This window comes from Talpa occidentalis, unplaced genomic scaffold, assembly GCF_014898055.3.
Source record: "Talpa occidentalis isolate TD23 unplaced genomic scaffold, MPIMG_talOcc4v2.1 talOcc4.7, whole genome shotgun sequence".
Lineage (NCBI taxonomy): Eukaryota > Metazoa > Chordata > Mammalia > Eulipotyphla > Talpidae > Talpa > Talpa occidentalis.
The window spans coordinates 111574596-111588266 of NW_023605083.1; the positions used below are offsets into that span (position 1 = coordinate 111574596).

The 13671-nt window shown below is 37.5% G+C and overlaps 1 protein-coding gene across 1 annotated transcript in view; it reads right to left on the reverse strand.

The window, feature by feature from the left end:
• The window catches only part of ANKFN1 (ankyrin repeat and fibronectin type III domain containing 1), a 577395-nt gene that overhangs the window by 529169 nt on the left and 34555 nt on the right, over window positions 1-13671 (reverse strand). The window lies entirely within an intron of this gene.

A 13671-nucleotide genomic window follows, 5' to 3' on the forward strand; every position in this document is an offset into this window, starting at 1 on the left:
CGGAGGGGGCGGGACTTGGGGGGTAGGAGGAGCCAGAGTGGGGAAACCAGAAAAGTGGGCGGGGCTGACCGAGGGATGGGGGTAGGGCAAAGAAAAAGTAAAACTAGAAAAAATTAGAGAGGGGGGTGAGAGAGGTGGGGAGGCATCCAGAAGGAAGAGAAAGGATGAGGAAGGCATTAATGTCATCTCAGAAATACCTGCACAGGCCTCCCTGGTGGCGCAAGGGGTTAAGCACTGCACTAGGAGCTCCCCACATGGCGCAGCAGACCTCTCCTGTCTCACCGGCTGCTCCCCTCAGCAGTGTATTTCAGTCAATGTGCCTGTTCTGCTCCCCACTCTGTCTCTGGTGAATCCTCCCACCCCCCGCATCTCTGGCCTGTACCCCAGCTCTTGTATGCATAAATAAATCTTTAAAAAAAAGAAAGAAAGAAATACCAGCACAGCAGCCCCATCTCACTCTTCCCTATCTCTATTTCCCCAAACTTTCTCACAAAACTGGCTGAGATGCCTCCGTTACCTCCTATGAATCTGGTGGGGAAAATCTTTGAGTGATTTGGTAGACTTGGGAGATGAAGTGGGCAAAGCGAAAATGCATAAAAATTCAGGGGCCAGATAATAGAACTGTATTTGAATATTATTTCTATTTTTTCGGTTATGCATTTAAACCATTATTCTGAGATGGCATTCAAAGGATTCACCAGAAGTCCAAAGAAGTCCCTGGCACAAATAGGTTAACGAAGCTAATCCATTGTGGATCTAAAAGGTAATTTGCCACCCAGGAGGGTAGAAAATGATCTGAAAGGTTGCATTGTATTCACCCAGGATTTCTGCAGCTTGCATAATTTAGATCTTTGTGCAATTCAAAGATCTCTTTGTTTCTTCAGGTCCAGTGGGTGTTTTTTTCTACCAGCAGACTGTATATAGCTTTGAATAAAATAGTAAGCTTAAAGATCAAATCAGTGTCACCCCACATGGGTTCCAATAAATTCTGGAAACCTTTGTTTCTTAATCTGTAAACTGGGGTGAGAATTGTGCAGCCAGTTAGAATTAAGGAGGTAACTACATGAACCACAGAACATGTTTTGCATTAGTATATCAAAATGTTTCTCCTAGAGTACTTGAAAGAATGTATTGAAGTTGATGGCACACTACCTTTATCTCAATTTCCAAAAAGAGAATTTAAGATCGCCTTTGGCAGCAGAGTTACATTATTGATTTATTGCTATACTGGTTTATGAGGATGGAAGGAGTGTTGTAATAGTTCCTTAAACACACAAAAGATTAGAGAACTACTTTCCTGTTTTTATAATCTCCTTTAAACTTTATTGCTTTGATGAAGTTTGATCATTATAAAAACCAAGACAAATGTGAGTATAAACGGCATAAGGCAAGATAAGAGACAGGAAATTTAAATTGTACTTATTGCATGTGTTTAAAAGTATTTACCTACTAAACTCAGAAGGTAAATATATATTTGATATGTTCAAATTTACACCCATTTTTATTTTATTATAGTTAATGAAGGATAGAATCATGTTAGAAAATAGTTTTTATTTTGAATACTTATATTTTGTATATTTGTATATTTATATTTTGTATATTTATAAGCTCAGAGGTCTAGAAAAGGCTTGGAAAGAGGCCTAGAAAGACCTATTCTTTAGGACTTGACCAAACAAGATTGCTTCCCTTGTGAAAAACTCTCCAGAGAAACTTCCAGCAATATGGTAGCTGAAGCTCCTGACCTCAAACATAGAAATGCCAGATAAAAATGTACCAAATATAGTTTAGCTGAAAATAAAGAAGGGGTACTCTCCAGATTGCAGATAGGAAGGCATAAGCACCTGCATAACTTTAGAAGGGGGTGACTACACCCCACCCTATCCCCTACATTCCAGGTTTGTCTGTGGGGGAACTTCATTAGAGAACTACCCTTAGCCTCACTCATTCACTGACTCCTCAGGAGAAGAGGGGTGATTAAAATGGGTGATGAGTTTGGAAGACTGGGCTATGTGGCACATCTGCAACACTCCCTTCCATGTCCTCCTTCTTGGCATGTCTGCTATAGAAAATACACCTTCTCATTTGCCTAGATTATACAGTAAACTCAAGATGGCAGGATTTGCTGCCAGAATTGAGATTTTCCAATGCTGCCTATGCCTGGAGAGCAAGTTTGGTTATAGACACAGTGTTATAATTCTCCTGCTGCCGACAACCTTCCCTTTGTTCGATAAACTGCTTTATTGTACTAGGGGCAAAATGTCTAAATTTAACATCTGTCTCTAAATTTATTCAGAACACAGGTAGGGAAGAGAGAATGTTTTATTTGGGGCTCTCTAAAATCCTGACAGACACTCAAAGTGGGGTGTAAAAGGGGGTTGGATTTCTAATACTTACACATGGATTGAAGACGTGGCCCTGGGCCACAGCTCGGGGGACCTGGACCAGGAACTGACTTCTTATGAAGCCTGGATCCTCCAAGAGCTAGCTACTCCTTCCATTCCAAGAAAACCAGAAAATTCCTAGCCCATGGATCACGAAGATCAAAGAAAGTCATGCTTTTCCTGTGGTCTTAGGTCAAAAGATAAAAGACAACTAGGAGAACCCACGTCCAAAGCCTAAGAAGAGATGGGATCTAATTGTGTGTGTTTTTCACTGCATGGAAGTCACCAGGAGATAACTGAACACAAAATCTGATCTAAGACCATTGAAACCTCTGGTCTCCTGCCAGAGTCAAAGTAGGAACACTTTCACAACTAGGACACATGGACTTACCCAAGAAAGAACAACACCCACAGAGATGCATATACAAAAGTTGAGTTACAAAAACCTGAGAAATCAACTCTCCAGGTGAGAGAGTTAGCAGATGTATAAACAGGACCATCAGAACCCAAAACTACAGATAATAGGATAATATGAGAGTAATTATTTAATATATATTTATGATGAAGGGAAAGGTCTTGAAATAGAACATTCAGAAAAAGAGAAATGAATTTGAAAAAGAATCAAATAGAGCTCTACAAATGAAAAATCGTCATTAAATTAGACACTTAAAAGAAAGAACAAAATATTTGTTCTGCAACAATTAAAAAGAATGAAATAGTGACTGTTAGGTGAAGTGTAGGAATATTTTTGTTCTATTCCTTCAACTTTTCTATGTATGGAAATTATTCCAAAAAGACATTTTGAGAAAATCCTGCTATATGTGTTTATAGGAGACATCACAAAATAGAATTATACAAAAATTCTTAGTATACAGCAATGGAAAATATAAACCCCAGACAAATAAAAGGTGGTGTGGCTCTAAAATGTCAGACAAAATAGACTTTAAGGCAAGGAAAAAATTATTAAGAAGAAATAATGATAAAAATCACAACTCTTTAGGAATTCTGGATGGTTACATTTAGAGTCATTTCACAACATAATCAAATATATAAGGCAAAAATTGTCATCAATACAGGGAGAAATCACCTAATTTGCAATCATTGAACATTTTGCTGCTCTATTCTAAGTAGATTGATCAAGCAGATAAAAATTGATAAAGATATGAAAGACTTAATCATATAACCATGTGCTGGATCTTAAGGGCATTTACTGAAACCCAAGTCAATAAATAGGACACATATTTTATCTGCAAATATTCATAAAACATTCATTAAAATTGATACTCCTGTAAAGCTAGAAAAGATGCTTCAACAAACATAAAAAATCTATACCACTCTCTGATGGCAATGCAAAAACTAAAGAAAAGAAAAGAAAAAATATTCAACCCCTACCCCTATATATTTAAAACTACAAACAAAACAAATACATGCTTTTATTCCAGGAAGCTAGTCAGCAGTTAATTCCCTGCACCAAATTCATTTCTGCTTAAAATACCTAGAAAGCTTTTACTTTTTGTGATTTTTACTCACCGACAGACTATTTTTAGATTAGGATATTTAATACTTTTAAGATGACCTTCCAATTGATTGAAACTATTAATCCAAATAAGACTTGAATAAAAATCATTAAAGGTGTTCAACAAACTTAACATCAATTCTAAAATTCACAGGAAAGGTATAAGGGGCAAGCAATTTAAAAAAGTAATTTTTGAAAGTAGGAAGGAAAAAAGAATGCTGCCTTATCAGATACTAGGATTTTTTTTTAATAGAGGCATGTTTTATTTATTTGTTTGTTTGTTTGTTTTGTTTGTACATGCACTGGGTACAGTCAGAAGCACGGGAGGGTGAGAGAATTTACCAGAGCCAGAGCGGGGAGCAAAACAGGCAGAAGGACCGAAGCACATTGCTGAGGGGAGAGGTGGTTGGCAGGGGAGGTCTGGCGCCATGGCGGCCCCTCCTCTGGTGGCCAGAGAGCAGCCAGGGATCAAACCGGCGCTGCAGAGGCTGCGGGCAGCTCCGTAACCCAGCACTCAACCGCTGCGCCACCGGGGAGGCCCTCAGATATTAGGATTTATAACAAAGAAAATGGTGTGATAAAGACCCATTTCTAGGAAAATAATAATAATAATAATAATAATACTTTGGAAAAGCTTTCTACCAAGAAATGAATCCACATGCATTTTGAAACACAGCATGCGAGAGAATGGATAATGGTTTTGAAATGACTGTGTTTAAACAATGGTGTTGAAATGATGAGGTATCTTTATGAAAACATGAGATTGCTATATTTTATCACCCACTAATATAAATTTCACGTATATAAAACAACTAATTGTGTAAGGTTAAATGTTGAGATTTATAGAAGATAATGCACAGGTAAATAAACCTTTATGGCCTAAAAGTTCCAAAAAAAAAAAAATAGTTATGTCTTAAGACATAAAGCAACACAAACCATAAAAAAGATTGTTATCTATATTAAAAATTAAGAACTCTTATCCAAATACATACTATTATTAAAACCCAACACATAGATGGGGAGTAGGCACTTACTACTCACAGTCAACAGAAGAAAAACACCATTCTAGAATATTATGATGGATGAATGAATGTTCACAAATGACTAACTTTTCATAGAGATTATGGATTATCTGTTGTGATCATTGTTTTTTTTTTTTTCCTTTTTATTTGGGGGATGAAATATATATCTGTTCTTATTTACTAATAAAAGTTAGTAGTCATCAAGCATCTGAGAAGGGAATGAAATAGAGCTTCTCACTTTCCTTGGAGATTTTTTTACAGTACAGAGCTATGTGGTTTGTGGATTCCCAAGACAGAGTGTGGCCATAAAAAACTAATTTTGCAATAAAAAGATCTGAGTACTAATTGCTTTAAGACCTGGGCAAATCACTTTAATTTTTAAAATATGTTTTCTCCATAGTGATATAAAAATAATACCTATTGCAAGAATTTGCTGAGAGGACTAAACAGAAAATACAAATAAAAACTCCATATAGAGTGAAAATGAATACTAATAGAATATATTGTCTCAATAGGTATCTCTAAATTGATTTTAATCCCTTTCAATGGCTATCCAAATCAGTTTATTTTTATTTTTTTAATGATCTATTTATTTGTAGAAGACTAGAGGTGCAGGGGGTGAGAGGATTCACCAGAGACAGAGTGGGGAACAGAACAGGCAGATTGACTAAAATACACTGCTGAGGGGAGCAGTGGGTGAAACAGGAGAGGTCTGCTGTGCCATGTGGGTTAGCAACCTGGCAGTGGATCAACAGAGTTGATAGTACCCAGACTCAACGCCTACACCACCAGGGAGGCCTCAAATCTATTTAAGTGCATCAATTTGTACTACTGGATGTCTGTTCCTATTAAAATAGACAAGAGGGGCTTTTTTGTTTTTGTTTTTGTTTTTTTCCTAAGGCAATTGAGACACAATAGAGGGTTATAAGGCTATTACAGGGTTCCAAAGTTAATAAAATAATAACCTGTAAGCCAGTAAATAACAATTTAAGCTTGCCAAGTATTCATTGGGAACCAGAAACTATGTTAAGTATTTTCATTTATTCTTTATACTTAGACTCTTGACAACAGTTCTATTATAATTTCTAGATTTTATATGAAGAAAGTGAAGTTTAGAGAAATGAATAACTTGTCCCAGATCACATAAGTAGGTCACAGGCAGAGCTGAGCTTGCAGCAAGTTCTGTTGGCTTTTAGAGCCTGTTCTCTGGTCTGGGTCACTGACTGCTGATGCAGGATCTAGCAGTGAACTTCATGTCTGACAGGTCATGGACATTCTAGCCATAAGACTAAAGCACCTATTGCTGAAAAGGACTGAGCTATTACCTTTAGTTTATTATCTTATTCATGTTTTCATATGCATATTTGTTTGATAAATATTTATTGATGATTGATCAATATTTATGAAACAAGTGATTCATGGATGAAAGAATAAATTACAGGCAATTTCTGAATCTTTGCTAAGTACAAGCTTTTATGCTATTATGCCATAACAACTCTATACTTGGCTTTCCATCCACATGAATACAATTACACAATTACAGAAATTATTTTATATGTGTTGCATACTATCTACTCCACCACTTCTATTGTATGGATAAGAGAACTGAATCACAAAGAGATAAAACTTTGGATAATAACTGGGTTATTCAGTTAGTTCAACTATGTTGTCACAGATCCTAAAGACGGAGGGTCCCTAAGATATTTTGTCTGCTAATAAAAACAAAATAAGTGCTGCACCTTCCCCTGCAGTGACCTTTATAAGATGTGCAAATCAGATATTAGGAAAGAGATTAGACTTTTGCCTATTAAGACATATTTTATATGAAATTTACATGGCCAGTTCACAAACCTGGGTTTGTTTGAATCCTGGACGGGATCACAGAATAAAGTCATCATCCACCTTTCTTCCAGTAAGGGGATTCCAGAGACTAACTGGATGTATTGAATTACAAAGTCCCTTCCGCTGCCCTGACTCAGTGTCGCAGGGGATCCGAGTTCAGCATGAGGGCTAGGATTTCACCTGGGCTGTGATCCCCAGACTGCAGATCTGCGCTCTCACGTTAATCATGCTAATCAAGGCACACATCAGTGCCATTTTCCTGAACACCTGGAATCCTTGCTCACAGTGAAGTCCTCATTGAAAGCCTGGCCGTCCTCCTCTGGGAGACTACACTCTAGGTGACTAGGCTCATTCCACTTGGGAAAAGAACTCTGGGGTCCCCTGGACTTGCCCCCTCACCAGGATCCTGTGTGCATCAGAGTTGTTTGGGAGTGTGAAAATCTCCTTCAACCCCCATAAATAATTTGTCAACACTTCTGCTCCTTCTGCTTCCCACAAAGCTGGTGTTTGTTGGCTTCTTTCTGTCTGTGCTGCCTACTCTAGCGGAAGCCTCCACGCGAGGGCTCCAGCTGCCTAGAGACTAAGCATTTGATCTCCCTGCTGTTCACCCTTGAGAGCTGCATTAAAATGCTGAGTCAATCCTGTCACGCCTCTCCTGACAACCTCTCACTGGCTTCACAGGTCGCTTTAAGTAACACTCAACCCGTCTTACCCTCACCTACAGAGTCCTGAGCCTTTTGACCTCCCTTCCTGCATCACCTTCCCCTTCTTCTCCAGGCTCCTGGCTGCTGCTCATCCTGTCACTCCAGGCTCCTGGCTGCTGCTCTTCAGTCTTTGGGTCATGCCCAGGTTTTCCTCAACTCAGAAATGCATCTGGCACTGCTCTGTGCCCACACTCTCCACCCTTCATCCTTTAGCGGGCAGCTAATCCCATTCCTTAGTCTCTCTTATTTGCTCTGAGCCTTTTGCTTTTTGCCCTGTGTAAAATGGATTGCCACTGGTGATTGTGTCTGCACCCCAGTGTGGGCAGGAGCAAAACAATGGGAAATAATAAATAAATGCTATTTGCTTTCCAGCACTGATCTTGATCTGTCATTAGTTAATTGTCTCCCCCAGCAGAGCTTAAGCTCCATGCAGGGCCTGTCCATCTCCTGGCCACTGTGTCCCTGTTAGCATATCTGCCTGGCATGTGAATATCTATTGAGTGAATTCATATAAGAATTCTGTTGGCCTACATATATCTAAATTTCAGATATACATATATAGTATCTATTCATATATAAACTGTCTATGGATGTGTGTGTGTGTGTATCTATACACAGGCCATCCTACTAAATTCTTTTGTTAGTTCCATTAGAGTTTAAGTTGTTCTCAGTTTTCTACATAGACAATCATATGGTGTGTGTGTAGATAAATACATTGGAGGTATTATAACAGCTATCCTTACTGTTTTTTCCATGTTATTATTTTTCCTGGAACAGTGGTTTTTAAAATGTCTGAGGAGATACCACTGGCTGTGTTGTGGCAGGGAAGATAAACTATCAGGTAGAGGTCTGTATCCCACATGCCTGCTTCACAAGTGAGAGCTACGCTTTTGTTGGGGCTCTGAAAAAGTGTTTACGAGGGGGAAAGATTCAATTGCTAACAATAAAAGTGAATTATCACCATACTAGAACTTCTGGAACAATATAAAGAGTCATCCCTATCTTTTTTTAAACTGCCATTTTTTTTTTATTGTGGTAATATCGGTTTACAACCTATATAAGATTCAAAGGTATAGGATCATACCCCTTTAGAGTATTTTAGCACACCATACCCACCACTAAGGCACTGACAGTCCTTGACCATAGTCTACGGGGCACCCTCCCTACATTGCTTTCTACCCTCCCCTACCTGTCTTGCAAAAATAGGGGAAAAAAACAAAAGAAAATCTTACTAACTGGCTAGGTTTTTTGAATACACATATATATTTGTATAAAGAACAGAAACAATTATCACTGATTTCCCCTATGTAAAACAAAAAATATAGTAAATTTAGACTGCCTCTGACTAACCTTTGCTATTTCCTGATTTGCTTAAATTATTTTGGAATGAAAATCTGGATTATTATTTTTGTGGCTGACAACATGCATCTTCTCTTCAAATAATTATAATTTTACATTTTCATAATGGTTTAAAAGTATGGTTGCATTGCTCCCTTTTGGTCTTTCGAACTCTATATTCACTGTTCTCTTGATTTTGATTCCTCCTCAAACTTTGTGAGGCATTTGGCATTTAGTTTTAGGGGAATAGCTAGAATTATGGGTCTCTCTGGCTCACAATTCATTTTCTTTTAAAAACCTCAATTCTTAGAGAAAGTTTGATTTTCTTTCACAGTCAAGAATTTTGCTTGGCTACACCTCATAGTGCTTCATTTTCTTTTCATATTCTTTCAAGCTCAAATTCAAATATTTAGTGAGCTCCAAAAACTCCACACAGCTCTCCATAGTGGTTGGACCAGTTTGCACTCCTACCACAGTGCACAAGATTTTCCTTTTTTCTTCCTTTTTCCTCGCCAGAAGGAAATGGATCATCACACTCCCAGTTTACTTCAAAAACTATACTACAAAGCCATAATCATCCAAAACTGCATGGATTGGAACAAGAACAGACATACAGACCAATGGAATCGAATAGAAAAATCCAGAAATAAACCCACAGATTTTATGGTCAACTAATCTTTGACAAAGGAGAACAAAGACTATGCATTTTGAGCAAAGAAAGTTTGTTCAATAAATGGTGCTGGGAAAAACTGGGTCGCTACATGCAAAAGAATGAAGCTTGACCACTAACCTCACACCATACACAAAAATCAACTCAAAATGGATTAAAGAACTAGACATAAGACCTGAAACATAAAATACAATAGAAGGAAATATAGGCGAAACACTACGGGATTTGCACATCAAAGACATCTTACAGACACATCACCCAAAGCAGTGATAGGAAAGAAGATCAACAGCTGGGACTACATCAAATTTAAAGAGCTTCTGCACAGCAAAAGAGACAATAACAAAAACAAAGAGAAACCCACCAACTGGAGAACATTTTTGCACCCAACACTAATGATAAAGGACTGATCACAAAAATCTGCAAAAGAGCTGATGAGACTCAGCAACAACAAAGAATATAATCAGCAAAAAAAATGGGCAGAAGAGCTAAAAAGAAATTCTCTGAAGAGGAAATGCAAATGGCAACAGACATATGAAAAAATGTTCAACATCACTTGTTAATCAGGGAAATGCAAATCAAAACTACCATGAGATACCATTTCACACCAGTTGAGAATGGCACATATTAAACTGCCATTTTTTTTTTATTGAGGTAATATCGGTTTACAACCTATATAAGATTCAAAGGTATAGGATCATACCCCTTTAGAGTATTTTAGCACACCATACCCACCACTAAGGCACTGACAGTCCTTGACCATAGTCTACGGGGCACCCTCCCTACATTGCTTTCTACCCTCCTACCTGTTCTTGCAAAAATAGGGGAAAAAAACAAAAGAAAATCTTACTACTGGCTAGGTTTTTTGAATACATATATATTTTGTATAAAGAACAGAAACAATTATCACTGATTTCCCCTATGTAAAACAAAAAATATAGTAAATTTAGACTGCCTCTGACTAACCTTTGCTATTTCCTGATTTGCTTAAATTATTTTGGAATGAAAATCTGGATTATTATTTTGTGGCTGACAACATGCATCTTCTCTTCAAATAATTATAATTTTACATTTTCATAATGGTTTAAAAGTATGGTTGCATTGCTCCCTTTTGGTCTTTCGAACTCTATATTCACTGTTCTCTTGATTTTGATTCCTCCTCAAACTTTGTGAGGACTGGCATTTAGTTTTAGGGGGAATAGCTAGAATTATGGGTCTCTCTGGCTCACAGATTCATTTTCTTTTAAAAACCTCAATTCTTAGAGAAAGTTTGATTTGTCTTTCACAGTCAAGAATTTTGCTTGGCTACACCTCATATGTGCTTCATTTTCTTTTCAGTGATTCTTTCATAGCTTCAAATTCAAATATTTTGTGAGCTCAAAAACTTCCCTTGCTTTCATTTTTGCTGTGTTCTGATTCCATTTCCTGTTCTGGGATTCCTATTTTGCATAGGCTAAATCTTTCAGCCTTCTCATTTCTTACCTTTTTCAATCATTTATTATTTTTCTGTGAATCTTGAAAGAACTCTCAAGTTTATCTTCAAAATTCACTAACTGCATTTCTTCTGTATACCATAAGCCAATCATTCCTTCATTGGGAATTAACATGGTAAATGTATTTCCAGTAGTCACCCAGTATTTCCAGACCCCAGATTGTTTCATACTCATGACTGTCAATTCTCATTTTGTAGCTAAAATATCTTTTCAAATGATATCAAGAGAAAGATTTTAAAAATATTCACCTTTTGTTTCTGACATATATTATAACACATTTAGTGGAAAATAATAAGCAGCACAGGAAATAGAAAGGGGCAGAAGTGTTTGACAAGTTAGTGTATTGTGATCTGAAATACTGGTGTATCATCTTTAGCCTCCAATATTAATTATGGAGTATTATTAAATGTTGGCTCTAGCTCTAACATATCTTGATGGAGAATATGGGCCATACAAGGAAAATTAGAAAACAAGACTGAAAAAAAACTAGGAGCAGACAACATGTACAGGCAGGAATATCAGAGGTCATCCTTACAATGCAGTCCTTTGGAACCATTTCTGATGTTTCAGCCATTGACATGGAAAGATACTTCCTGCATATGGGCAGTGCTAAAAGCAATTATAAAAATTATATATGACAGGATCCTATTGATCCTACTGTTGTAATAAAAATGATAAGCTTATCAGTCATGGCCACAGGCCGGGAAAAATTGTGATCTTTTAGTTCAAAACAGATAAATTTGCTGAATCAATACAGACTTGTACTCAGCAGAGGGCGCTGAGGAGAGAGAGAAAGAAGTGAGGGGAAAAACTGGTGTGTATTTGTGGTGAAAGGGTTCATAACATAAAGATTATTACCATAGACCCATAACTGGAGTTTGACTATCACTTATATTGTAAAACGTTTGGCATTATGTTACCTGGAGAGTCAAACATGGATTTTCAGTGAGTAAGGGGATATGAGCACAATTAAATGCCTATTTTGTGTCCAGTACTGATCTATACTGCAGTCTCCTACATAAAATGTATTTTAATGTTTCATCAGTTTAACACAGACTTGACAAAGTATTGATTAATGATAAAATCAACAAAGTTTAGAGATACTGACAAAATCTCACAGCTACACACCACTTTAGAGTTTTTTAAATGTTTTCAGATTCATTATTTCATTTCATACAACATCCTGTGAAAAAGACCCTTCTTTTAAAGAGGAAGGAAGAAACTGGCTAAGTAATTTGTGGAGTGTGGCAAAGTCAAAGTCTCACCTAGGCCTCTGTGCCTGGACATACCAATTACACTCCTGTTTCTCTAACAAAATCTTAATAAATGATATCGTGACTCTGATAGAGCCACATGATATGCACATTAGTTCATACCAATGCAAATGAAAGAATTTTGGTCCTCCATTTTTATTTCATTTAGTTATTTATTATAAAGATTTACTTATTTATCTTTTTTATAGAAGAACTGGAGTGCGGGCCAGAGGTATAAGGGATGAGAGGATTCACCAGAGACAGAGTGGGGAGCAGAACTGGTGGATCTACTGAAATACACTGCTGAGGGGAGCAGCGGGCAAGACAAGAGGGGTCTGTAGCCCTGGCCGGGGATCGAACTCATATCTTTTTTTTTTTTTAAGATTTATTTATTTATTTATTTATACAAGATTGATTGATTAATTGATTGATTGATTTATACAAGCACTGGGTACAGGCAGAAGCGCGGGAGGGTGAGAGAATTCACCAGAGCCAGAACAGGGAGAGAGCAGGCAGAAGGACCAAAGTACACTGCTGAGGGGAGCAGCGGGCGGCAGGAGAGGTCTGCGCGCCATGTGGGACCCTCCTCCGGTGGCCAGGGAGCAGCCGGGGATGGAACCAGCGCTGCAGAGGCTGCGGGCAGCTTCGCAATCCAGCACTCAACCACTGCGCCACCAGGGAGGCCCTGAACTCATATCTTTTTAAAGTAAGATCTGTAATTATAATTCATATCTCTGGCTCCTGGATTAATTAATCTAGATTTGGTGGTTTCCAAAAACCTATTTGGAGATATATATTCCAAAGTTAAAACATAAAAGCAATCTGTGGAGATTATATCCTATTCTCTGTTTTTATCCTAAAGCACTCTGTCTTTCAAAAAACAATCATGACTCTGGATGATGGTGGTCTTCTTTTTTCTTCAAGTACCCGCTTAGAAAAACAGAATTTGATCTCCTGTATCAGTCTTTCCTCCCTACCAATTGTATTTTTTCACCAGTCTGAGTCCCCAAGGAAGCACTGCTTAGCACCGACAATGAGCAATTACAAATCCTTAGACTGCAGCAAGCTGCCCAGTTTCTCCACACTCCCCAGGATGAGCTCTTTAGGTTAACTAATAGTCAGGGGCCTCCATACTGCAAGTTCTTAAATATTATCAAATAGAAAAATTTTAGTGGCTAATGAGAAGTGAGAATTTTCTCAATGGCAATCTTTTTACAATAAATCCTATAATCTAGCCAGGAAGATTTCTTAAGAAATTATAAGAAAAATAAATTATTTGGGACAGAATAGAGCTATTTTCTATTTGCATTAAAAAATTTTGTCTCAAAAAACTCGATCACTGTAAGTCATGTGTTACTGTCAAGAGTAGTACCCAGAACTCACTATTTTAAAAACATGTATCACCTCATTCAAATGAGGTATCCCTAAACCCTGTATTGAAAGGAAATTATTTTA